Source organism: Myotis myotis, unplaced genomic scaffold, assembly GCF_014108235.1.
Source record: "Myotis myotis isolate mMyoMyo1 unplaced genomic scaffold, mMyoMyo1.p scaffold_m19_p_10, whole genome shotgun sequence".
NCBI lineage: Eukaryota > Metazoa > Chordata > Mammalia > Chiroptera > Vespertilionidae > Myotis > Myotis myotis.
In genome coordinates, this window is record NW_023416314.1 from 50,003,443 (window position 1) to 50,030,792 (window position 27,350).

A 27,350-nucleotide genomic window follows, 5' to 3' on the forward strand; every position below is an offset into this window, starting at 1 on the left:
GTAAACAATAAGCATAATTAATAAGTAAATTACATAGAAGATGAGAAGTGCTAGAAAAGAATGAAAACACGATAGGGCAAGAGGGACTTGGGGGGCAGGAAAGGGCTCTACAGTTCTCACTATTAAATAGAGCTGTGCAAGTAGGCCTTATTGAGAAGGTGAAATTGAACCCAAGACTTAAAGCAAGGGTGGGAAACATCCAGCCCACAGGCCACAAAAGGCCCTTGAAATCATTTGGTCTGGCCCTGTAAAGGCATTAGGGGTGAGTTAATTCAATGTTTGACCAAATATAGCAGGCTCATCTTTAAGTTGATAATTTTGCACGGCCCACGAATGATGTTACAAAACATCCAAATGGCCCCTGGCAGAAAAAAGGTTCCCCACCCTTGACTTAAAGGAACTACCCAAGTGGGCGACTAGGAGACCTTGGCTGGCAGAAGGAGCACAGTGTGAAGGCCCCGACGTGGAACGTTTCCTGGCATGTTAGAGGGTAAAGGAGGCCAGTGTACCCAGCACAGAGTGAGAAAGAAGATCTGGGGATGGGGTGGGGATATGGGTGTCAGAGGCTTGTGTAGGGCCTCGTAGGTTGCTGTAAGGATTTAGGTTTTTACTTGGGGAACAACACAGTAGACAGAAAATCCTCATGAGCATAGGAGGATTTCTGTTCACTGTGTTAAAAATTGGCCTTTTGGAAGGAAGGGAAACTGGGTTGGAGGCAGTAATAGAGGCGGGCTATGGCGATGACTCAGGGTTAACAGGAAGTGGTGAAAGAGGCAGCTCTCACCCTCTATGTGTCATTTCCACCTGGCTTGCTTGGACTTCCTCATAATATGGCTGCCTCAGGGTAGTTGGCCTTCTTTTGGCAGGTAGTTTCCAAGAGGGAAGACACAGAAGCTGCTAGTTGTCTTCAGGTTGGGCTTTAAAATCCTACAATGTCATGCTCATTCTGTTGTCAAAATAGGTCACAAGACCAGAATCAACTCATAGGGAAGAGACAAAGAACTCACTTCTTGATAAATGGAGTGCCACGAAGGGGCATGGATGGAAAGCATTTATGGTAGCCAGTTTTGGAGATGACAATGGAGCAAAGGTCAGATAAAGCATTGTAAAGAATTGGCCAAGAAAAAATGGTTCAAGCATAAATCACTTATTCTTCTGGCCTCTAGGAATGAAGACTTCCCACCCCCACCAATTCTTACCATTTCCTACCGAATCGCCCAGGGAACCAAGCATAGTTCACTTCCAGCATGTGGATAAGACATACAGAGTAGCTATTTGAGATGTAACAGTCTATTGTCAATACTAATCTTTTGATTAGCCTGACCCACAATTTGCCTCTCCATGTATCTGGCATTTCCTCCCCTGCCCCCCCCCCCCCCGCCCCATTGTGATATATCCCAGTCAATACCAAACTTGTCAATACCTGGGAAAGATGTATGTCCCTCAGGAACACACCAAGGGAAGGGTTCCTATGGGCTCACAAAGAATGATGAACACTTGGCCTATTTTGATCTCACCTGGAGAGGAACTGGAGAGAATACAAGGTATATCAAGAACTCAATTCATGTGAGAGAAAGCAAAATGGTACTTGTTGAAGGAGCCAGGCTGGGGGTGGGGCAGGAAGCGATGTGACGTGGCTGGTGAGGCCTGCCAGTTCTCTGGGGTCAGGAGCTTCCAGCTGCTTTTATGAGAACATGGACTCCAGAAATCTGTCTATCTCTCTTCCTATGGGACTAGCAGCTCATTCCAGTAGTCTCGGGAATCATGCTATTTCCATGTTATTTGCATTTGGGGGAATTATTTCTTTACTGTTCTCTTTATGTATTTAGTGATGTTTCCTTGGAATTCCCTTCTTTCTCAGCTGTGCTAAGCGTAGCTAAGGGTAGAGATTTAAGCCCATACTTGGGTCAGAACCATCAAGTGGTAGCGATGCTCTTCTCCTCCACCTGGTTTTCGGAGTCTCTATGGAGGCAGTAGCAAGAAGAGCAGGGGGAGTGTTCCAAATGGGAAAGAGGAGACTTTGGTGGGGGCTCCTTGGCCAGCCACCTTTACTTGGCAGAGTCTCCCCCTCTTCTCACACTTGGGAGGCTCTGCATTTTACTTTCATTTTATTACGGGAGCCTGTTGCCAAAGTCCAGGGGGGAGGCGGAGGGAAGAGATGGAGGTCCTGAACTAAGCTAGTGCATTGGAAAGGAATGGCCAGGCATCTCTGTGCATGTCCACCCTCCACCTCACACACACACACACACACACACACACACACACACACACACACACACACCCTGCCTGGGCCAAGGTGGCTCAGTTTCTGCTTTGTTTGCCCAGCAGCTTATTTTTCCCCTCCTGCCGGATTCCTGCACTTTTTCAGGGCACTGACACCTCTGCCTGGGAGCTGCCTTCTTTCATTATCACCATCGAAAACAGTCCCTCCTAAGTCAGATGGGGGCGTGTCTGGGAACACATGGCGACTTCAGAATCCAGATGCCACCGCATCCAGTCTAAGGACAAACGATACATTGCTGTTGCCTTTAATGAAACAGAGGTTAATTTGGAAGTTGACAGCATGAACTATGAGCCCCCAAAGACCCCTCCCTGTCAGGTGTCCAAGCTTGGCAGGATGTCACTGTTGCTTTTGGAATAGTCTGTTCAGAGAGGAGGCAGGACCAAGCTGACTCCTCATATCTAGGAGCTCCAAATGGTTGTGTGTGTGTGTGTGTGTGTGTGTGTGTGTGTGTGTGTGTGTGTGTTTATATTTCCCCCAATGTGTTTTGAGAACTAAACATTTCTGAGAAATTTCTGAGAAAAGTCAGGGGGGAAATGGAGATAAAGATTCACCATACTTGCAGTGGTTCTCAACCTTCCTAATGCCGCAACCCTTTAATACAGTTCCTCATGTTGTGGTGACCCCCAACCATAAAATTATTTTCGTTGCTACTTCATAACTGTAATTTTGCTACTGTTATGAATCGTAATGTAAATATCTGATATGCTATATGTGTTTTCCAATGGTTGCGACCCACAGGTTGAGAACCGCTGCTTTAAGGGGTTGAAATGACCGTCATGCCTATTTTACAAAGGCAATGGGAGACGCAGGCACTGGCCCATGTTTGCAGGTCTCTTTGCGCCTAGATGGCCTCCCTCTCTGATGAGGAGTCTGCCAGCCATGAAAGAGCTATCAGGAGTCTATGCTGGCATTTCAGCTGCTCGGCCCAGGGTGCTTTCTCAGGTCTGGTCAGCTCCCCACTCTCTCCTGATACAAACCCAGTGACTTGGCTTACTTCTTTTTATTTATTTTTCTTGGGTCCAAGCTCCTCTGCCAGGGACTGGACCCCCTTGGATGCCAGGTATTCGACATAGAAGCCATGAGAGGTTGAAGGTATATAAGAGAGTCTTTATTATAATCTAAGTATCCATTGCTAAGTATCCAGGAGCTATTAGACAAAGCAGTTCTTCAAAGCAAAGTCCCATATAGTGGCTGTACACTGGCTAGGTAACATCTTTCCTATGAAGTAGCAATAGCCTCCAACATAGGAGATATACAGAAGCCATCCTTAGAGCTACAGCCTCACTAAGCAGCCACCTCCCAGCAAGCTGTCTGCTGGTCAGTAACATACTCTAATACTAACTTAAACAAAAGAGGCTTCTTGCCAAATAGCGACATCACTATTTTGGGTTATAAAAGGGCATGCTTGCGCAGTGTACATACAGTAGGATAGCTGTGTCCTTGTTTCTTGCACCTGCCTATAGCAACTTAGCCTTGAACAGCCTGATTAAGATTCTCATGCTCAGAGTGGCCTTGAACATCTAGCATACTCTAGACCGGCCACCACAGTTTTTAACCTCTGGAGCTTCCATCACTCCCTCCCCAAATCTTTTGCCCACATTCATGGATGTACAACGGGCTGCACATTATCCAGTTCCCTGCTTCCTCCCTGCTCAAGACCAGCACATAAACCTTTGTGTTTTAAGGATTTCACTGCAAGGTTTCTACAGGGATGCAGAGAGGGCATGACAGAAGAAAGACCTCTGCAGAGTCATCTCTGGTCTATGGTGTTTGACCTCTGATGAGATGGATAAGGAAAACCTTGGTGAGTATCAAACGTTTATTTTTATTTCAGAAAGTGGAACTCACTGGCTCCCTTATCTTCCCACTGTCCCCCAGCTTAAGGATGAAAATGGGCATGTTTCTCTCCAGCGAAAAGACTCTAGCCTAGCTGGGCACTGGAGATTTCTTGTCTCACCTGGGCATTTTGCCTCTCTGGAGCCTTCCAGACTGAATCACTTCATTTCCTGACTTCTGCCATTCCCAATGTGTCCTCTGGGGGCACTGTCTCATTATGACTTGGCCCGGATCCCTTGGGGCCAGAGAGACCCTGGCTGATTATTAGGACACTGGTCTCAGAAGGCCTCACAGGACACCGAAGATTAGAGAAGTCCCATCAGCCGTGTCACTCACCAGGAGATCACATATTTTCTCAAAATTTAAAGCTTTCAATTTCGTATAGCCTAAGAACAATTTCCTAAAGGAATCTGAGTCATGCACGAAGAGGGGGGACTGCTGTGGATTTATTTCCTTTTTCCTTTCTTTTTTATTTCAGTGGAGAGATGATACAATGAGGTTGGAATAGAATAGGTGATTGTCTCACCAGGTGATTTTTAGGGGATAGCAGAGATGGTGTAGCTTGAAAATAGTCTAGTATCAGTCACAGCTGTGAAGTGGGAGGGAAAGTCAGCATTCTCAGCGGGCAATGAAAGCCGGTTATTCATTACCACCAAGACTTGACAGTACACCGAGCACGCGACGTTGTATTTATGCTACATAAAATAACTTGATACGATTTTTATGACCCAATTTAATCCAGTAGAGGGTATGGGTTTAATAAAGACAAGGACAATAGAATTAAAATCTCCTATGGATCTACATAACAAAAGGCTAGTGAAAAAAAGGGTATTGTGCTAATATGGCCGGAAATTGACAGCATTGTCAAAAATTTTGTCAAATGGAGAGAAAGTGCCTCCCTCCCTCGCCTATCACTCCATGCTGGTACCTTGCTTACCTTCTAGATATCCATGGCAACTGGCTGGGAATGGCTAATATAAATATATAAGTACCACCACTAGCTACTCCTTGGACCCATGGGGAACTGTGGGCTCAAAGCTAAGTATGCTTTCATAGAGGAAGGAAAATTCGAGTGACATGTGGGTGGATTTTAATTTTATGCCACCCATCAAGTGTTTATGGAGATTCCCCAATGAATTCACACTTCAGGGCTGGGTTTGGTGGGGACACAGAAAAGTCTATGACCTGGTCCTTGCCGTTGAAGAGCTCACAGCTAAGAGTTCTGCAAGTTACTCTGGTATGTGTTCTTTCTTAACGTGGTTTGGGGTGGAGGGCAAATCCGAATGCCTTGGTTCCTGGTACCATGTTTGTGGTGGTGTCAGTCCCCAGTCTCTTTTTCCTTTGTCCATCAGTCTCTCTTGACCTACCCACCTTCCTTTCTAGCCAGAGCCCAACTTGACCAGGCCACCAATTGCCCAAATATTCGATTAGACGTTATTCTGGATGTATGTCCGTGAGATGGTTTTTGGATGAGATGAGAGATGAGCACTTGGATTTGTAGACTGAGTGAAGCACATTGACCTTCCCAGGGTCCATGAACATCACCCATCTGTGGAGGGCCTGAATAGAACAAAAGGGAGAGGAAAGGAGAGTTTGTTTTCTGCCTGAATGCTAAGCTGGGCCCTCAGTCCTATTAATTCTATTGCCCTGGAGAACCTTGAGTGATACATGACCTTCAATTAGTTTTAAGGGTGTGGTGGGGATAGAAGCCAGGCTGAAATTGTGAGGTGGCCCAGAAAATCGGTGAAGAGAACAAAGAGAACCGAGTGAATCAGAAGGAAAAGGAGAAGTTTATTTGCGTTCTCCGAACCTGGGCTCTCTCCGACCTAACAGAAATGAGTTGACGAGAGGGAGGAAGTGAAGGTGGTATTCTGTCTAGAATGGATCTAAGGAAGCAATTTGATAGCATTGGGCCTAGCACATAGGGGCAGTCACTCCTCCCTTCCCTCTTTGAGGGGCATACGTTTTAGAGAGCATTTCCTTTGAGAATTTATGAGTTCCAGGGCAGAGTGGAAGCTGCCCACAAGTTGAGGAGTGACTGAAAGTATGTGCGGGCAGAGCAGGTGGTGGGACATGGTCCCCAGGGAGTGGATGGGGAAGAAGTCAAGAGCACGGCCTGATTGTATGAGCTCAGACAAGTTACTCACCCTTTTGAGCCTCCCTGTCTTTATTTATAAACTGGATATCACAGTGCCCACTCCACTGGCTTGTAAGAGTTAAATGAGACAGTCCTGGTGCATAGTGGGCGGTCACTCCTTCCTTCCTTCCTTCTCTCTCAGCTTCCTGACATCACTGCCCACTGTCTGCTGGGTTCCACGTCTCTATCTGCTCCTGTGACTGAGGTCGGGATTTACACCATGGCTGTTCCATGTACTGACTTTAGACAGGTTATCCAATCTACCCAAGCCTCGGTCTTGACACCTATAAGCCAGGAATACTATTTCTACTTAAGGGTTTTTTGCAAAGTTTAAACAAAATAGTATATACAAAGCACCTAATGAAGCACCTAACTCACACCAGATATGGGCAAGGACAAAATAGTTTAAGTGACTCAATAGAGGTTAAAGGCTTTATTCAGCTGACGCGCATCAGGGAGCACCTGAAGGCCAGGGGACTCTGAGTCAAGGCAGGATTGTAGTTTTATGGGTGCAGAGAAGGAAGGAGTATGTGTCCTTGTGTTTGGCTTAGGTGGTTATGATCATCACTAATTGCCATGAAACTTGGGCTTGGAACTGTCCCTCTTGTTCAGGACCACTGGTGCAACCCTGGAACAGTTCTTTCAAGAGCTGTTTTTTTTTTTTTTTTTTTTTTTTTTTTTTTAACTTCGCAGCTTGTGTGCTAGGTTCAGGGAGGAGGCGGTAACTGAAGGGGGGGAGTGTGGGGGAAGAGGAAAGAGGGAAAAAGAGGAAAAGGGGGGAAAAAAAGAAAGGGAACAATGGTTGAAGTAAGGAAACTTGGGGGCTTCATCATGTCTGTTTTAATTCTTTTTATTTATTTATTTATTTTATTGATTTTTTTATTGATTTCAGAGGAAGAGAGAGGGAGGGAGAGATAGAAACATCAATGATGAGAGAGAATCATTGATTGGCTGCCTCCTTCACGCCCCCTACTGGGGATTGAACCCACAACCTGGACATGTGCCCTTGACCAGAATTGAACCCGGGCCTCTTCAGTCCACAGGCTCACGCTCTATCCATTGAGTAAACCAGCTAGGGCTGTTTTAATTCTTTATAATATTAAATAAATGTTCTGAATGAATAAATAAATACATGTGTGTCTGACCTAGGAGCTCTTCTAGTACAATTTAACCGAGATACCAAGTTATCCACATGAAAATTCTTTTCACTCACGCTTCTTTTTTAAAACAAGACTTTAAAAAAAGTTGTTGTATGGAAAAATAATACAATAATTAATAAATAATAATACAATAATAAACTATGTTTTGCGTACTCATAACTGTAAGTCTACTTTTGCTCCACCCTTTATATTTAAGTAATATACATTAAGCTTTTATATAACACACACACACACACACACACACACACACACACACACACACATATACATAGCTCTGTGTGTCTTCCAGGTTTCCCTAAACTACATACCCTTCAGTCTCCTTTTTTAAAAAAAATTGAGCCAGAATGGTTCAAGATTCCTTCCTTGGTGGTTACAGAATTCGTGCTTTCCGTGGGGTTTTCTCAAGAAGCACTTTTGAGTCTCCCCAAGAATGTTTGTGTGAGTCAGAAATGGGTGTGACTATTGCTTGTCACCTCAGCCAGCCATCTTGCTCCAAAAGGCTACCCCTGGCCTCTGGGTCACCCTTTGCCACTTTATAACCTTTCTACAGGTTTTTCAGATTCTTGTTCTGCTGCCTCTGCACAGGTCCTTTCCTCTTTGTCTAGGAAACACTCAAGTCATAAATTTCAACAAGACTTAATTAAAGGTTTAGTGGTGACAGCTTCAACATATGGAAAATAAATCTTAGTCGGGATCACAGGCATTTAACCCCTAACCACCAGAAAACGTGGCTCTTCTGCAGAGGCCGACCTCTCCTTGGCTTCCTGCTGCCGCCTGCTGCAGGCCTAGCAGGCCGTCATCCCACGGACACAGACATGCCTATGGCCATCTCTTCTGTCCATGTTCAGGCCTCTGAAAAATTTCAGGTCTTAGAATTTCTTTCATGAAAAAATAATAGGATGAATGGCTGTTGCTATCTTTTATCCCTCTCCTTTTCTTGAAAAATTCTGAAAATAGAATACATTGTGTCTGGCGCTGTAAGTTGTAGTAGCGAAATGTGAAATTATCCTCATAGGTGGAAAGGGTGGTTTCTAACAAAACCAATTCTTTCCCCCATCCACTGGTTTCCACCACCACCTCACCACAGGAAATGACCCTTACGACATCTAGCTAATAGATATTACCACAGGAGAATGCTTTTTATGCACCAACAAGGAAACATAAATATATCTTATTTTCTCTCTTTGCAAAACAAGTAAGAGAGGAAAGAATGAAGATAATGATTTTAATTTGGTTGGAATAAAAGCAGGGTACAGAAGACACAAAAAAGAGGTATATTAGCTCTCAGAGTAAGCTAATGATTAGTGAGAAAGCATGAAGGAAGTCAGAGTATCCGAACAGGACATAACTCCTTATCTGCCATAAAAAGGTCTAAACTTATGCTGGAATAAAAAGATATAAATTGCTGGTTATAATACACAGATATTTATGGAAGGTCTGAAGTTGATGAGTAAAGTTAAAAAGTATTTACCTTCTAAGTCATCTATAATAATAAAAACATAATATGCAAATCGACTGAACGGCCAAACAGTGGAACGACCATCCAGATGACCATGCTATGACACCCACTGGCACCAGGCCAGCCAAGGTGGGTGCAAAGCAATTGGTTGGGGGCCCCACCATCACCCCATGATCACCCCACAGAGGGAGGCCCAGGCCACTGGCCAGCAGAATGATCAATTGGGGGGCTCTGTGATCACCCCAAAGAGGGAGGCCCAGGCTACCCGTCAGCAGTGCTGTGGCAGGTAGGCAGGGTTTACCTCTTTGGGGCAATCGATCACGGAGCCCCATGATCAATCGCCCCAATGAGGGAGGCCCAGGCTACCTGGTGGTGGTGCTGCGGCAGGTGGGCACGGCCTCCCTCTGCGGTGGGAATTGATCCTGGGGCTCCAGGACTGCAAGAGGGCGCAGGGCAGGCTGAGGGACCCCCCCCCCCCCCAGTGCACAAATTTCATGTACTGGGCCTCTAGTACTAGAATAAAAAAGAAAATAACGTTGCTCTCACATCAAAAATCCATATTAAAAAGGGGCCTCAAGGGAAAGTAATGTTTAAAACAAACTAGGATGACAGACCTACTATTGCAACAATCATAATGCTATTCAATTTGAAATAGTGGTTTGATAAATTGTAGTTTATTGGCCCTTTGGAGGGTGGTGAGGATGAAGGAAAAATCTTTGTAAGGAATGAGAGAGAATGAAAAGCATTTAAGATGTGAAGTGAAAAGCTGTGTGTATTGGGACTGCAGTTATGAAATAAATCTGGCAGGTGGAGAGCCATGTGGTAGGGTGGAAGTGTGGAAATGACAGGATTCATTTTTGTTCTTGTTTTTATTAATTAAAATTTCTTTTAATTTTGTTTTTGTATTAGCTTTTCCTTTATTAAACTGTAGTATTAAGGTTTATAATCTATGAAACCATCCTAAAAATCTCTTAGGTTAAAAATCTCTTCCCACTGTCCCCTATTCTAATCCTTCTGAGATTATTAATATTAACAACCTGATGTATATCTTTCCATAATTTCCTTTATGCTCAAACATAAACACATATATTTAGGACTTTTGGAGTTGTTGGTGTTTGTTTTCATAGAAATAGAATCATAGTATAAATGTAACTGTAAATTGCTTTTTCTATTTAACAACACACCACAGACAGTAATAGATAGATCTATTTCAATCTTTTTAACAGTTGCATAGTAGTTCATGGCATGGGCATATCATAATTGTGTCAAGAACATCACTTATTCTGGGACATTTAGGTCCTTTCCAGATTTTTGCTTCTATAAACAATAATATGATAAACATTCTAGTATATACATCCTTATAAACTGGAGTTTTATTTCTGTTAGATAGACTTTTCAAAGTGGGGTTGCTAGACAGTTGGTTGAATTGTTTATTAAAAAAGAAAGAACTTGGATAAAAAAGGTCTTTTTCTTTTTCTTGCAAATTCATGCCTATTTACTTTTGCCCTAGTTTTCTGAGATGATCATTCTTTGTAGAACCAAAGATACAAGTTGGAAGTTGGCTTCTTTTAGGCCGCATCGTGTTCCATTCTGGAGGAAATTTTAGGTCAGAAGTTGAGGGACACATATATTTTGAGGAAGAAAAGACGGTAATAGAGGGAGGCAGAGAAAAGATGATCAGTGCCGAAGGCGAAGAGATCTTAAAGAAAAAGGGGTGGTTGGCAGCGTTCATGCTGCAGAGAGTCCGAGGAGATCCTTTGGTTGATGGGGAGGAGGGCTATTCACGAATTTCTTATGTCTCTGCTGGGCACAAGGTAAAACGGTGCTTTTCCATTTCTTTGATGTTTGGCATGGTCGTGTGTCTGTTCTAGTGAGTGAAACGAGTGCAGAAGTGACATGTGTCACCATGAGGTAGAAGACTTGTAAGAGCTGGTCCTCATTTGCCATGTCTCTTTCTCCCTATCATAGTGACAAGTAACATTCCAGGTGTGAAGACTATGTAAGCCAGACTTCCTGAGTGAGGGTGACACATGGTGGGGTCCCCTTACCTCCCAGCCAATGGAGGCTGGATGCATGTAGCACAAGGGAGCTATAAACCTTGTTTTAAGCCACTGAGGTGTTACGGTTATTTGTTACTGTAGCACCATTTAGCCCATCCTGACTGATACAGTCACCGAGAAAAGAGGCTTTGTTGAGAGATACTGAAGTTTGACCTCAAGAGCATAAAAAGAGGAATCAGATTATAGCTCAGGGGGTTACAGAGGGTGTGTGCAGTGCGGAAGTGTAAGTAGCAAGTGTTGCATTTCTTCAAGTTTGCTTAGGGGCTTTCAGAACCCAGTTCTGCCAATTAGTTAAATAAATACTCCTTGGGAAAAATCTAGGAATAATTCTAGAACGCTTTAAAAATAACCCTAGAAACATTAACTGCATAAATAATGACAAAACCAAGACACATACTGTAGAATTCTTTATAGATAAAGATTCCAGCAGCTTTTATGTATCTCAGTGTGTACTGAATATACAAGAATATCACACAATAAATTCCTCTGTGTTTACTTCTAGGAAAAAAATGTTTCTGCTGGTGAAATACCTTTCCTTTTATTAGTTAATGAGAATTATGTGTGCATTCCTACAAACCCCCCATTTTCTGTTCTCTTCTTGTCTTGATTGCCAGGGGTTAAGGGATTTTTCCTTCACTAGAGGGTTCGGTACAGCTTTCTCCTCTTAGGCTCTAGCTCATGCAGCAGGGGGTCAGGCATGGGATCGTGTTGGCCGACCTACAGGACTCAGACAACCCAGGGTGGCCGAGGCAGCAAAGGCTCTGCTCCTGATATTGTCTAAGACAATTGGGATATTTTATAACTGGAAAAGACCCATCAGAAATGCTATGGGAGCAGAGAGGAGCATAGAGAAAGGGTATTTGTGTATGTGTGTTTGTCTATTTGAAAAAAGATGGCCCTACACCAGCAATCACATAACTAGCAAAATGCAGCAATATCCTGAGAATCATTCAGTTACGGTTGGATAGTCTAGAGAGGGAAAACAATGTCCGTAAGGGCCTTGTTCCCAGCAGGTAAGGCCAGACCTGTTTACCATCACGTAAGATCAGAGGCTTTGGAAGTGCGGGTCACATGCTTTTAGTCGATTGTGAAACTGATTTTCTATTGAAAACAGGGTAGAAAACATCAGCATGCATCCCATGTAGTAAAGGTAAGGTTGTGGGTTTTTTAAAATGAGACTTTTGTTTCTGGTGTGTGTGTGTATCCTGGGTTGTGATCAATAACGTATTTCTTACTGAAGGCTCTGGGTCAAAACAACTTGAAAACCACTGGTCCAGAGCCTATGGGAGCAGGAATTTATTCTGCAGATTGGACAGACCAGCACCATCGAGAGACCCAAAGTGGGTGATAGCGAAAGACGGGCGAAAACTAGATATTGCTGAGGAAAGGACGCCTTAGAGAGCGAAGGCAGGGGTAGTCCCACTGACTTCCCAGGAGACAGGCATGCAGCCAAGAGGGGGCGGTTTACTAGTAGATGCTTGTGCGGCCCTGGCTCGGCAGGCAGCACATGGTTTGTTAGAGTCAATAAATGTTTCAATTGGTAATCATGTCAGTAGCAATTTATATTAAATCTCCCCTTGATCTTGGATCAATCTCCTCCTGCATAATAAGCCTTCTCCTGGTTAATCTGAGAGAGAAACTGAAGGTCAAACCCAAGAAGTGGTGCCGAGCAGAAGGGGCTGAGGTGAGGGGAGTGCCAAGTGAACGAGAAGGACAGGGAGGTCGGAAGCCTGGAGAATCAGAAGCAGGTCGGGGATGGGGCTTCCGGCAAAGACCTTGACGGTGTTGAAGGCGTGTTTTTAGGCGCAGGGTAAGGGCAAGCCTGAGAGATTCAAGTACCCACGAAGGACCAAATATCTTCCCCTGTGTTACCTGGCCTTTTGGCTTTGCTATTTTATTTTAGGATGAAAATGCCTTTGAATCATTCCTTAAAAGCTACTGTTAATTCTTTTCCTAAGCCAGTATGTGAGTGATAAGTAAGTAAATAAAAAATTGGTAAACCAGCTCATTTTATTTTGTCTTATCCTCTTGTTTATCCCAGCCTTTGGCAAGTTGGCAGTCTGAAGTTTTCCCCCTATCAATAGGAGTTTTAGAGAGCATCCACAATAGCCCGAAATGATGGCTATTCTTGGGATCCACAGACACTTTAAACAGTCTCAATCGTCTCTCCTAAATTGTTACCTTCTGGCTCTCTCATTTAACTTGTAGGCATCACTTTCTGACCTCTGAAGGCTGTTCTAGCCACAGAACCAGAATGATCGCAGTACTGAGATTTCTTTTTCCTTTTCTCATCCCGACTGAAATTGTAATTCTGGGTGTGTACGGTGTCACCACAGTTAAATTGCTGATACAGAAGAATTCTGTGTAGGTTATTGTCAGTGGCAGAGGGTGAAACATGTGCTTGTTGGAACATCTATCTTTTTCTCTTTGTCTTCAGGAAGATTATAAGAATGAAAAGATCTTCATGAGGATAGTACCCTATTTTATTTAACCCAACACGGGTTAATAAATGAGAACACATTTAAGGCAAGATATAACATAGAACAAGATTTGTTTTTAAAGAAATAAACATAAATCTTTACTTAAAATTTAACTTCTGTCACAATGTTAATTGCCTTCGGTTATTACTTAACCACAGTCTTACTTTTATTTAAATTTTTATCTATTTATTTACTCCTTGCAGATAAATCTGGTCTGTAAAGATTTGCCTTTGGCCCATTAAAGCCTCTAGCAATCAGCTTTTCACTTCAGGCTCCAGTTTGCATCCATCGATCACCTGGCCTTGTATGTTCTTAGCTCTGATTAATCCTAAAACTCAGATTTCCCCCACTATACCACACTGCTAATTTCTCAAAGGACCCATGCTTTCAACTACCTTATGACCATTTAAAATCTGTGGGAAAAATCAAAACAAAATAAAATTTAAAACCCAAACAGATTTTCTCATAATCTTAAGTACTACTTTCCCATTAAAAAATATTTTTAATGTTGACATTATTGCAGGAGTCCCCCTCCCCCTCCTTTGCCTACCTCCACGCTCCCTTACTCCCTCTCCCCGCCTCCAGCCCCCCCGGCCCCCCCGACCCCCCCCCCCTGCCCCGCCCCGGTGCTTCCTTGGCCTTTACCAAATTATTGTCCGTGTCCATGGGTTATGCATATATATTCTTCAGCTATTTTTTTCACCTTCTTTATCAAGTGACCCCTTCCCCTTGGGCACCGTCCATGTATCCATGCTTCTGGTTCCATTTTGTTCGTCAGTTTATGTTATTCCACATATTAGTGAGATCATATGGTATTTGTCTTTCTCTGACTGTTGTATTTCACTTAGCGTAATACTCTCCAGGTCTATCCATGATGTCACAAATGGTAAGATTTTCTTCTTTTTTAAAGTCGCATAGTATTCCATGGTGTAAATGTTCTAGTTTCTTTATCCACTCATCTGCTGATGGGCCCTTGAGCTGTTTCCAGATCTTGGCTATTGTAAATTGTGCTGCTAAGATCACTGAGTCAAAAAGCAGTTCCATTTTTAACTTTTTGAGGAAACTCCATACTGTTTTCTACAGTGGCTGTACCAGTCTGCATTCCCACCAGCAGTGCACAAGGGTTCCCTTTTCTCCACATCCTCACCAGCACTTGTTGTTTGTTGATTTAGTAACCATTCTGGCAGGTGTGAGGTGATACCTCATTGTAGTTTTTATTTGCATCTCTCAGATAATTTGTGACCTTGAGCATTTTCTTCATGTCTATTGGTCTCTTTGGAGAAGTGTCTATTCAGGTCCTTCACCCATTTTTTTAATTGGATTGTTTGTCTTCCTGGTGTTGAGTTGTATAAATTCTTTATATATTTTGGAAATTAATCCCTTGTGGGTTGTATCATTTGATAAAAAGATACAAAATATCTAAGGGGAAAATGTTGTGTGCCTCTCCTGTCTACCCATGCCTCTGCCCTCTCCCCACAAAGAACCAACAAAAATTTTCTTAAACAGAGGTTTAGTCTGAATTTGGAGACAGCAGAAGTGAACTTAATACATTTTTAAAATTATTTCAGAGAGGAAAGGAGAGGGATAGAGAGAGAAACATCAATGATGAGAAAGAATAATTGATTGGCTGCCCCCTGCACACCCTCCACTGGGGATCGAGCCCACAACCCGGACATGTGCCCTGACAGGGAATGGAACCGTGACCTCTTGGTTCATAGGTCGTCGCTCAACCACTGAGCCACGCGGTTGGGCCAAAAGTGAACTTTAAAGGTAACATGGTTTACCTGTGTGCTGGGATTCCGAATAGCCGCTTCTTCCCTGTACAACCTGATGTGCATGGCTCCTCATTGCTCTGAACGGTTCCAGATCCTTAGTAATTTGAGTTTATCTCAAAAATTACTGAACTGCACGGCAAGAAATTAAACTAAAAATTACGTTCATCCATCACCTTTTATGAGCCATGAAAAACTACATGGGGAATAAATCTTCGCAAGCAAGACACTTTCTGTTATAAGTGGTTCTTCTCACTTCAAACGCATTAATATGCAAACCCATAACCTGCCGTGCGCTCAGCTTTGTGTGAGAAGGGGAACAAATCAATCCCCTCCTTCTGTTTGCCTTGTTGATTAACACTGCTCTTGTCTGTGCCTGGGGTATGGGAAATCGTGCTGCTTCTTCCTTAAAGAGGTAGGCGCTCCGGAAACCCCCCCCAAAAGAGGGAGGGACTCAGCACTTACTGTGAGCCTCCTGTGGGCACTCAACACCCTCAGACATTCTGAGAGGTTTTGGTTATCTCCACTTGCCAGTGGAGGAATAGAAAGCTCAGAGAGCCCAGAAAACTCTGGCAAACTGGCCTTGCTACAAGTATGAGCCAGGTCTGCGTGCAGCTGTCTTACTCCAAACACGTCTCAGATTCCTCCAAGACACTCCTCAGAAAGCCGTCAAAGGAAGCAAGGAAAGGACGCCCCAAGCAACCAGAGCCTTTCAAGTGTGTGCAGCATGGGGGATGAAGAGTTCTGCCCATCACCAGTTCCTAGAGACAGCGCCTTCACGCTGCTCACAGTTTGCCCAGAAGTCTCAGCAGCTGTTCGTTCTCTGTGATCGTCTCAGCTGTGGGTGGGAAGGTGCCACAAAGTGAGTCATGCCGTGTGCCCCCACACAGCCCTCAGGAAGGTAAGGGAGGCTCCACCTGGACACGTTCTGAAGTAATTCATTCCTGCCTGGATGACATCCTGTTCCCTAGGCGTCAGGCAGTCGGCCCCCCCTCCCTCACCTCCAAATGGTTAATAGCTATCAAAGTCAGAGTCATTGTCTTTCAAGCGGAAACTGCCTCTCTCTACCCTTTGCAGAAAGTCAAGTTGCAGTCTCCTTGGTTGGCATCTGATCACAGGGCACTGTGGTCTTGCTGGCTCTTTCTGGCTCTCTGCTCAGACCCTCGCCGCTCGTTACTGCGCATGGGGAGAAACCAGGGAGCAATTCCTCCCTGCAGGTGTCCCGAGTCCAAGGCTGTTAAAGCAGCAGCCTGAGTTATATCTGAGTTTCATGGCAGAGACAAATTGCAAGCCTGCCTTAGCCAGTTTGGCTCAGTGGGTAGAGCGTCAGCCTGTGGACCCAAGGGTCCCAGGTTTGATTCCAGTCAAGGGCAGGTACCTTGGTTTCAAGCTTCTCCCCCACCTGGGCCCTGGTTGGGGCTCGTGCAGGAGGCAACCAATGGATATGTTTCTCTCATGTCGGTGTTTCTCTCTGTCTTTCCCTCCCACTCTCCCTAAAAATCAGTGGAAAAATATCCTCGGGTAAGAATTAAAAAAAAAGAAAAATTGCAAACCTTTTACAGTATTAAGATGCTGTCTTCATAAACAACCCACATTGTAACTGATTTCCTGGCTCATTACAGAGAGGCTAGGGTGCTACCCCCACAGAACAGCTGGTCCCTGTCACGTTATACCCTATGACAGCTTCTGTAGAAAGTGTAATATTATGAATGACATTCTTATCTCCATCGACTGCCCACTTTTGGACTCACAATGCCTACTGTATGGCCTCCCGAACATCTCCTAGGGCAGTGATGGCGAACCTATGACACGCGTGTCAGAGGTGACATGCGAACTCATTTTTTTGGTTGATTTTTCTTTGTTAAATGGCATTTAAATATATAAAATAAATATCAAAAATATAAGTCTTTGTTTTACTATGGTTGCAAATATCAAAAAATTTCTATATGTGACACGGCACCAGAGTTAAGTTAGGGTTTTTCAAAATGCTGACACGCCGAGCTCAAAAGGTTCGCCATTACTGTCCTAGGTCCTACAGTGTTTCTCAACCTTGGCTGCACGTTAGAATCACCTGGGAATCTTTTTAAAATCCTGATTTCTGGGCCTCATCCTCCGGAAATTCTGTTTCTTTCTTATGGGGTGAGGCCACAACATTAGTAACAAAGAAACAGAATTTCCGGAGGATGAGGCCCAGAAATCAGGATTTTGAAAAGATTCCCAGGTGATTCTAATGTGCAGCCAAGGTTGAGAACCACTGTCCTAGGTCCTCAGCCTGTTGTGTGTTGATTGCACCCACCTTGCCAATCAGTTTCCTTTTGCCCATCAGCAGCTAGTTCTTACTGGAGGAAAGTCACACCACCAGGCCAATGGCGCCACTTTTCAAACCGTCACACTTCAGGCTTTAGCAGGGCTCTCAACACAGCTAAGCAATCCACAGTCAGCTCCAAGTGATTCCTGATCACATTCATACCCCTCAGGGACCTTGTGTCAGTCTTTTAGATGGTGACGTCATGTCACCATGGACAGTGCCTGGCATAGAGAAGGCGTGATAAATTGCAAAAATAGGCACAAGTTCTTTGTAGCTCCTCTCGTCTATTTCTTCTCCCCTGACTGAGCTTGACTGCATGACTTGATTGGCCCTCATTAGCACATAAGGCTTTAAAATGGGAGCACTGAGACTGAACTTCGCCTGCGCTGAAAATACATCCATCATCATGTGAAAATCCCAGGATAGTTTCCTGGAGGCTGACAAACCCAAGGGAGCATAGATGGACTGTCCCAGCAAAGGTCCTCTAGACCTCAACCAGCCTGCCCACTGCTGGAATGTGGATGAGGCCACGCTAGACTGTCTAGTCCCAGCTGTGCCACCAGCTGTCTCCAGAGGCACCCTCCCCCACAAAGAAGCAGACCAGAAGAATTGCCCAGCTGACCCACTGAATTATGAGCAAATAAAATGGTTGTTGTCTTAAACTGTTAAGTTTGGGGATGGTTTGCTACTAGCAATAAATAACTGAAATAGTACGCAGATAATAAATACAGAATGAAGGTAGGCAAAGGTGTCTGCACATTGGCTGAGGAGAAAAAACTGCACTGGAGGCCAGAAGTAAGGAATGAGTCTGGCTGATGGAAACATGGACACTGGAAGAGGTAGGAGAGACACAGTGCCAACCACCAATGAAAGAAAACTCATCTCTTCCCCCTTGTGAAATCATGTGTCTTCTACAATATTTTTTTGACTCTTTAACCACAGCTGCCCACACATACACATCAGGCAGTCCTTGGCCACGAAAGCCAGCTGCAGACAATGATACCTGACCCAGACAATTGTCTTGACTACTCCTGGCTGCTTTGGACCTTAAATTCCAGTTTTTGATTCCTTGACCTTCAGATTTCATAGTTGCTCTTTGTTCTTGGCCACTTCTGATTCATTCGGTTCTGGAAACTTATAAAAGTCTGTTCCTTAGATTTTTGGACTCAACAATCTATTCTAAGCTGTTTGCTCCTTGGTATCTGCATTCCCAGCAGCTTTGGGCTGCTTCTTGGGGAAAATTCTCTAGCCAGGAGTAAAGAATTCAGACATTTTGGAGGGAAGCCCATGATTCCTGAGGCCTCCTGTCACCTGGGGCTGGGCTGTGTGTTTCTCTGTACCCCTGGCACTTGGTGTGTGCATTGCAGAGGAACAAACCAGGGAGCTATCAGACGTTAGTCATTCCCTTGGGGAGATGAGGGTGAAGCTGTTTTCCACATGCTCCCAGGCAACAGGAATTAAGCTGCCACTCCTGCCACTGCTTTTCCTAAGAGATCCCAAGTGTTGAGATGAAGAGGTGGGACTGGGGATGCCCTGGAACACAATGTACCACAGGCATTTCTGGAGACGCCTCGGGGCCACCCACCTAAGTGAAGAGGACAGGAGAGCAGAGATGTCCCTTTAGACTGGCTGGCTCACCATGCTTCACCCTGTAGCTGGCAAGTCAAGTCCACTTGTTTTAAGTAACCGTCCCAGACCCCAGCCAAGTATTCAAACACAGTGTTCGCATTCGGTTTCCTGACCTCCGTGCCAAGGCTTTCGGCTGCTTCTTCTCTCTTAGGTCAAGATGAACCATTTAGATTCCTTAGCTCACCGGACTCAGCTTTCGGCTTAGAATTTCAACCCAACTTTCTTTGGGTTTTGGTGTCCCCGCTCCAAACCCCGTATAGGAGGAAGGTGACCAACTCATCTTGATTTGCCTAATTTAAAAATGGAAAGTCCCTTCATTCTTGGACAAACTGGGATGTTAGGAGATTCCCAGAAATCCCAAATGGTCTGGCTAACTCCCCCACCCACACACGCATCTGAAGAAACCCACATCAATGAGGCATCTCATGTACAAGATGAGGAATAACCATAGTATATGTCACCTAGGGTGGTTGTGAGAATTCAATGAGAAAGAGCATGCAAGGTGCTTACTGTCATGCAGTAAGTTGCCAGTAACTATGTAGTGTTATTAATATTATTATTGAGAAACTTATTCTAGAAGAGCTTAATTAGTATAACCCTATAGGAGAGTTTAGGAAATGGTGCTGAGGAATCAATGAGAACTAATATTACATGAGATGAATAAGATCAGAACTTTAGGGCCATGAAGATGCCCGCTCTCTACAGCAATAACCAAACAAATAGTATTTGATGAGAATTATGCATTGCTCACATAACTGTTGGAAAGAGTGCCTGGCCTGTATCTAAGATCTTCCCAGGAGTGCTTAAGAAAGGGGGCTAGTGCCAACAGGGCACTATTTCATTGCTGAGGGCCATTAGTAAACACTCGGTTCAATTTTGTCGGCTGAAACTCAGAGTGAAGGCAAAGCCACGCCCTGAGGGCGGATCCAGTCAAGAGATTCGATGCCACTCAGTCTGACTTTCCCGCCCAGTGTTAAGGGGATGGATCTCATGATGTCGCCAGGAATTCAAGGCCCAACCAGATGTGATGTAACTTCCTGTAATAAACTGCTTAGGTGCTGGCTCTCTCTCTGTCCCTCCACGAGATGGCAGATGCCACACCCAGCCCAAGCTTTTAATCTAATTTTGTGTTTGTCCAATTCAATTTATCTTTAATCCCAAAAGCGCTTCCTAACTTAAATGAACCAGTTCACCTCTCTCTCTCTCTCTCTCTCTCTCTCTCTCTCTCTCTCTCTCTCTCTCTCTCTCTTTCTCTCTCTCTCTCCACGCGGGACGCAGAGACCCCAGCCCCCTGCAATATTTCATGAATGAAGGAAACTACCTGAGGACATTTATGAAGAACATGATACATATGTGCTGTCTTTGGCAACTCACATCTGTTGAGCACCAGCGGATTCAGAATCCCTGTGAACAGGTCTCAGAAACCCACACTTTTAACACGTCCCCTGGGTGATTCTCCACACACTGAAGTCGGAGAGCCCCATAGGAGACCTGGCTCCTGGCGGATGGGGATTGCACCTTGTTCCCTGCTGCACCCCACCCCCAGCCCCAGCACAGGACCTGTGCTCAGGAGGTGCTCCCCAAAGGAGTGTTTACTTATCAATCTGTCCTTTCGTTTCTGATGCTAAGGATTTGGTTTGCCCGGAAATTATTTCTTGGGTATGAGACACCAACACATGTTCTAGTCACTGGGGCGTTTATTTAAACTAGTGTTTCACCCTGGTGGTAATGATTAGGGCTGAAAATGCTTTGAAAATGAACAAATTTCATGAGGAAAGGAACAAATTAAGTCTGTGCAGGCAAGAGGCTTTGATTAGATGGAAACCACACTTTAAAAACAATCACCCAGCCTGCTATGAAGGGTACACTTACTCTTCTCTTCAATTAATGCCATCTGCTTATCCACTGTGAGACAAAGGCCCCTCCCAAGCAGCGCCAGGCATGGGAATGAGGGCAAGTAATCTAATTCTCCACGACACTTCCATCTCTATTTTAATATGGAAAATCTTGATGAAATGGATTCTGTAAGAACAGATTTTCATTATTGAAAAGCCATGCCAGAATAAATTAGCATGAAGAAGAAGCAGGAAAACACTAGATTCGATTATGCAGAACAATTTGATTATCCACCTATTGGCAACATGGTTTCATGAACATGTAGTAGGCGTTAGAGACGCTGAGTATTGTTCCTTCTGCTGGTGAAAAAAATTAAATTATCATTCCTGTCTGGGGGGTTAATTTGAACACGTTCCCTTTTACTTCCATGCCATTGGGCTATTGTGGGTCTTGGGTTAATACCAGCAGCAGCCGAGCAGTGATTGGAAGAGGGATTTACCCTTTGTAGGCTGGCTCAGCGTCAGAGCCCTCACACCTGAGCATACCCCTAGGAGGCATCTACTTAGAGAGCACAGTGTCCCCCCTTAGCCACAGGTTTGCTTTCCGTGGCCGTCACCCTCAGTGAACCATGGTCCCAAATATTAAATATGCAAATAACCCTCTGGGTTAGTCAAGTGTCCCACCCCTTCCCATCCCCCAGTCTTGCCCTAAAGGATGAACCCTCATCCACTCTAAAAACTGCAAATATCTGTGGCTTTCTCAGAAGCCCTAGGCAATGGTAAACCTCTGGGTACCCCGTAGAAGAAGGCAGGCTTTCTCGCTGAACTCTCTCAGACTCTCACCAATCAGAGTCTCATTTTGCTTCCTCCATCCATATAAGGTAGTAGCGCCATTCTCTGAGGTTGCATAAAGGCAGCATGAAGTCAATGGGCTTTGTGCAGCCATGAACGAGGACAGCTTTTCATCAAATGAAAGCTTATGATTCTGCCCAGAAGTTCCATCTGGGCTTTCTAGGTAGTTTCCAGCTTCCATTGGGGGAGAGAGCTCCCTGCTTGGAGCTTCTCCCAGGGGCGCGGAGCTGAGCGGTGGGTGACTGACAGCTCCGGAAGGCGTGCGGGGTTCCCACTGCCGCTTTCTATTTTGGGCACGGGGCTGCGGGACCTGGATTCTGTGACAAATCAGAGCAAATGCAGACCGTTGTCACCCATGAGCAGAGGCCGCTGTGTGAGGAATTTTAAAGTGAAGTTTATTCAGCCCCAATTAAATCCCGTTTTACAAATGCCACCTGAATCCTCAACAGGAGAAAGCTCATTAAATTTTTTCCCACGAAGCCAGGCTAGGTGGCAGTGCTGTGCCGCGTGGTGTGGCCCGGGCTCCCGGGAGGCCGTCAGAGCAGTTCTGGGGTTTCTCAGCAATGGCAAAAGGATTTATGTGCTATAACTAAGTACCTGAAAGACAAGGTTATTTCTAAGCGGGTATCAGAAAATAAAAACCACGGGCCTGAAATGGGAAAAACAATCTTTGAAGAGAAGCTTTAGAGCAACCTGGGGCTCACAAATCAAAAGAGAAAAGGTTTTTTTCCTTCGTCTTTGCTTCTTTGAAGAAGGCCAGTTCTCTCCAGTCAGGGAGACCCAGTCAGCATTATGGGCTTTATAATGGCTCGTTAATTAAAGCAATTTTTAAAAGAGCTTCGCAGATAAAGCCTCCTGGATTGTCTTTTAGCTACTGAATGGGCCACTAGAGGATTAGTCCGTTACTCATTCACCACCCATTCAGGAACTGGAAATCATTAGGATATCCTGGTGTTAGGATGTCCTCTCCTCCCCTCACCCTCGTAGGTATCGGGAAGTCCAGTCTAGCGGGCATAGAACCAAATTCTCACTCTTTAGTCCTGACTTGGAGTCAGCCTCAAATGGCCCCCTCACTGCCACCCCTGCTCTCCTGCCCTTTCCCTGTGCTGTAAGTCTCCCTTCACACCCGTGGAGCCTAGAGCAGCTTTAGTTCACGCAGCCAGCTCCTGCTCCTCCGTGGGCCTTGCAGGACGCCTGTCAGCTCTAGGGACCTCCTATGCAGGAGGCATCCCCAGACTCCTGTCCGACAGAAGCGCCATAAAGGGTGAGGAAGGGGAGTGGAAAGGGGGTGGGGAGGCCATTACCATGCCCTCACCCCTGCACCTGAGTTTTGTTTATGACGCACCTGGGAGGGTCACTGAGGATGAGTACAGCACATGGGTGGGGGCAGAGGCAGAGGGAGATTGGCCATCTCCTCCCTCCCTCCCTCCCTCCCTCCCTCCCTCCCTCCCTCCCTCCCTCCTTCCCTCCCTCCCTCCCTCCTTCCCTCCCTCCCTCCCTCCTTCCCTCCCTCCCACCCTCCTTCCTCACTTCCTCTCTCTCCTTCCTTCCTTCCTTCCTTCCTTCCTTCCTTCCTTCCTTCCTTCCTTCCTTCCTTTCCTTTATAAAGTCTAAGTAGCTATGAGTAAAATATATGAAAGAGCCGAGGGCTTCCACACCATTTCAGAAACAGCCTTGCTTTGATTAATCTTTCTGTTCCCATAGATTTACAATTGGCAAAAGGACACTTGAACTATAAAGAAAGAAATAGAAAACCTGGCTCTTCTGTAATTTTTCCTTTTGGAACAATGAAGAAGCCCCATGTAGAACCCCGGAGCATTAAATGGGAGCAGAGCGTAGCAGCCTTTCATCCTGTGATGACTTAGAAGACAGGGGAATGAAAAGTGCTTCTGTTAGAGGAAGGCTGAACGCCCGTCTCTCCACTGTTGTTTTTGTGCTCAAACAGGGGATCAGGTTGCTCTCAGCTGGCAGACTTCCCAGAGGCCTTCCAGCTCAGGGACAGCCAGGTCCCGCATCACACCTGACCACATATACAGCATCGACCCATAAGATCATAATGGAGATGAAAAAGCCCTATCGCCCAGGGATAAGGTAGCACATGCATTACTCAAAGGTTTGTGGTGATGCTGGTGTGAACAAACCTACTGTGCTGCCAGTTGTATGAAAGCAGAGCGCATACAATGATGTACAGGACATACTACTTGATAAGGATAATACATGACTACTTCAGGCTAATGCATTTACTATACTATACTAATTATCATTACTTTAGAGTGCACTTTTTCTACTTACAAAAATGTTTGCTGTAAAACAGTATGCAGTGTTACACTGGCAGCAGCCTCATCTATATATATAAAAGCCTAAGCAACTGTTAGGACAGAACAACCAGAACAACCAGTCGCTATGACACACACTGACCACCAGGGGGCAGATGCTCAAAGCAGGAGCTGCCCCTAGCCTGCAGGCCCCGATCACTGGATCAGGGCCTGATGGCCAACCTCCTGGTCCCTTCCCCCAGCCAGCAGGTCCCAATCACCCAATCAGGGTCAGGCCCTGGGCTGGGATGGGGAACCGGGGGTGGGTGGCAGCAGATGAGGGCAAGGGAAGGACGAGGGGGGAGAGGTGGGCAGCAGGGGAACCTGATCACTGGCCAAGCCTAGGGATCCCACCCATGCACAAATTTTGTGCACTGTGCCTCTAGTACATCTCATATTTACCATGTCTCTTTGTTTTTTTTTGTTTTTTTTTTTTATTTTATTTTATTTTTTTTTTATTTATTTTTATTTTAATTAAATCTTTATTGTTCAGATTATTACATTTGTTCCTCTTTTTTTCCCCCCCATAACTCCCCTCCTCCCAGTTCCCGCCCCACCCTCCACCCTCACTCCCCACCCACTGTCCTCATCCATAGGTGCACGATTTTTGTCCAGTCTCTTCCCGCATCTCCCACACCCCTTTCCCCCCCAGGAATAGTCAGTCCATTCCCTTTCTATGTCCCTGATTCTATTATAATCAACAGTTCATTCTGTTCATCAGATTATTTATTCACTTGATTCTTAGATTCACTTGTTGATAGATGCATATTTGTTGTTCATAATTTGTATCTTTACCTTTTTCTTCCTCTTCCCCTTCTTAAAGGATACCTTTCAGCATTTCATATAATCCTGGTTTGGTGGTGATGAACTCCTTTAGCTTTTCCTTATCTGTGAAGCTCTTTATCTGACCTTCAATTCTGAATGATAGCTTTGCTGGATAAAGTAATCTTGGTTGTAGGTTCTTGGTATTCATCACTTTGAATATTTCTTGCCACTCCCTTCTGGCCTGCAAAGTTTCTGTTGAGAAATCAGCTGACAGTCATATGGGTATTCCCTTGTAGGTAACTGAGTTTCTTTCTCTTGCTGTTTTTAAGATTCTCTCTTTATCTTTTGCTCTTGGCATTTTAATTATGATGTGTCTTGGTGTGATCCTCTTTGGATTCCTTTTGTTTGGGGTTCTCCGCGCTTCTTGGACCTGTAAGTCCATTTCTTTCACCAGGTGGGGGAAGTTTTCTGTCATTATTTCTTCAAATAGGTTTTCAATATCTTGCTCTCTCTCATCTTCTGGCACCCCTATAATTCTGATGTTGGTACGCTTGAAGCTGTCCCAGAGGCTCCTTACACTATCCTCGCATTTTTGGATTCTTTTTTCATTTTGCTTTTCCGGTTGGGTGTTTTTTGCTTCCTCGCATTTCAAACCATTGACTTGATTCTTGCGCTCCTCTGGTCTGCTGTCGGGAGTCTGTATAATATTCGTTATTTCAGTCCGTGTATGCTTAATTTCTAGTTGGTTCCCCAATATAAGATCGAGGGTCTTATTAGTTTTCTTGTAGATCTCATTAAGTTTATCGACGGCTTCTAAACAGTTCTTGAGAGACCTTAAAAGTGTGGTTCTGAACTCTATATCTTCCATTGACAATTTTGTCCTGTTTCTTTGTCTCCGCATTTTGTTATGCTTCCTTGGTGCACCCCCTAGTGGTCTTTGTTCACAGTCTTATAGTTAAATCTTGATTGTTGTAGCTAATTCCAGGGAGGGTTTGACCTCCAGGCCAAGTGGCTATGAGAATCAGCTGTGTCAGCAGTGAGAGAACTTCTGTCCTCTAGGGAGGTGCTAATCTAGCCTTTGCCTGAGGCTATCCAGCAAATGCCTGTGTGCAGGGCTTGGGCGGGGCGGGTCGCACAGGATCAACAGGGTGGGCCGGAGAGAGCAGTTATGGCGGCTCTCAGTCCTGTCCCCAGGGGCTCTGCCTCTCTGAGTCCCAGCACCCGCTGCAAAGCTCAGAGAGAAAGCTGCACTCGCTCTGACCGAAGCCAGACAGTCCCGCTTCTCCCATTTGAGTCTGGGTCCCTAAAGACTCGCCTGTATCTGGAGCTCAGAGTCTGTGACTCCCTCCCGATTGAAAACGCCAACCGCGCCCTCCGCCGCCAGCCCTCTCCGCGCACTCCGCACCTCAGAATTTGACTTCAGCACTGCGCCTCCTCTGAGTGTCCGTATGCGTTTCTCTTTCCTCCTAGTTGTAGGACTTCCACTCAGGCAGCGTTCCTGTGGTTCTGGGTGATGTCCCTTCCGTTTTTTGGTTTCACTTTTGAAGTAGTTGTTCAAAGCAGCAAACTCCAGCGTTAACCTATGCCGCCATCTTGGTTCTCTCATATTTACCATGTCTCTTGATTGCATCATTTCCTCTTGTGTTTGATTTATTTATTTTTTTTAAAATATATTTTATTGATTTTTTACAGAGAGGAAGGGAGAGAGAGAGTCAGAAACATTGATGAGAGAGAAACATCGATCAGCTGCCTCCTGCACATCTCCCACTGGGGATATGCCCGCAACCCAGGTACATGCCCTTGACCGGAATCGAACCCGGGACCTCCCAGTCCGCAGGCCGACGCTCTATCCACTGAGCCAAACCGGTTTCGGCATTGTGTTTGATTTAATATCGTGTGACTTTGTATAGCAACATGCTCTACAGATCTGCCACCTAGGGGCAATAGACTGTACGCTGCAGCCTGGATGTGTAGTAGGCTATACTATCTAGGTGTGTGTAAGTATAGTCTATACCAGCCGTGGGCAAACTATGGCCCACGGGCCGGATCTGGCCTGTTTGAAATGAATAAAACTAAAAAAAAAAAAAGACCGTACCCTTTTATGTAATGATGTTTACTTTGAATTTATATTAGTTCACACAAACACTCCATCCATGCTTTTGTTCCGGCCCTCCGGTCCAGTTTAAGAACCCATTGTGGCCCTCGAGTCAAAAAGTTTGCCCACCCCTGGTCTATACTATTTGAAAAATGAGAAAATCTCTAATGATGCATTTCTTAAAATGCATCCCTATCATTAAGTGGCACATGATTATACTTGGATACAGAGAGTCTCAACAGGATGGAACCAACAAGACTGAATCTGATGGCAAAACTTAGGATGGCTGGTGCCGGGAGCCGGTCCATGCTTGCTGTTTCAAGGGACCTGGCATATATGGCATACTGTTCTTAATATGTTTGC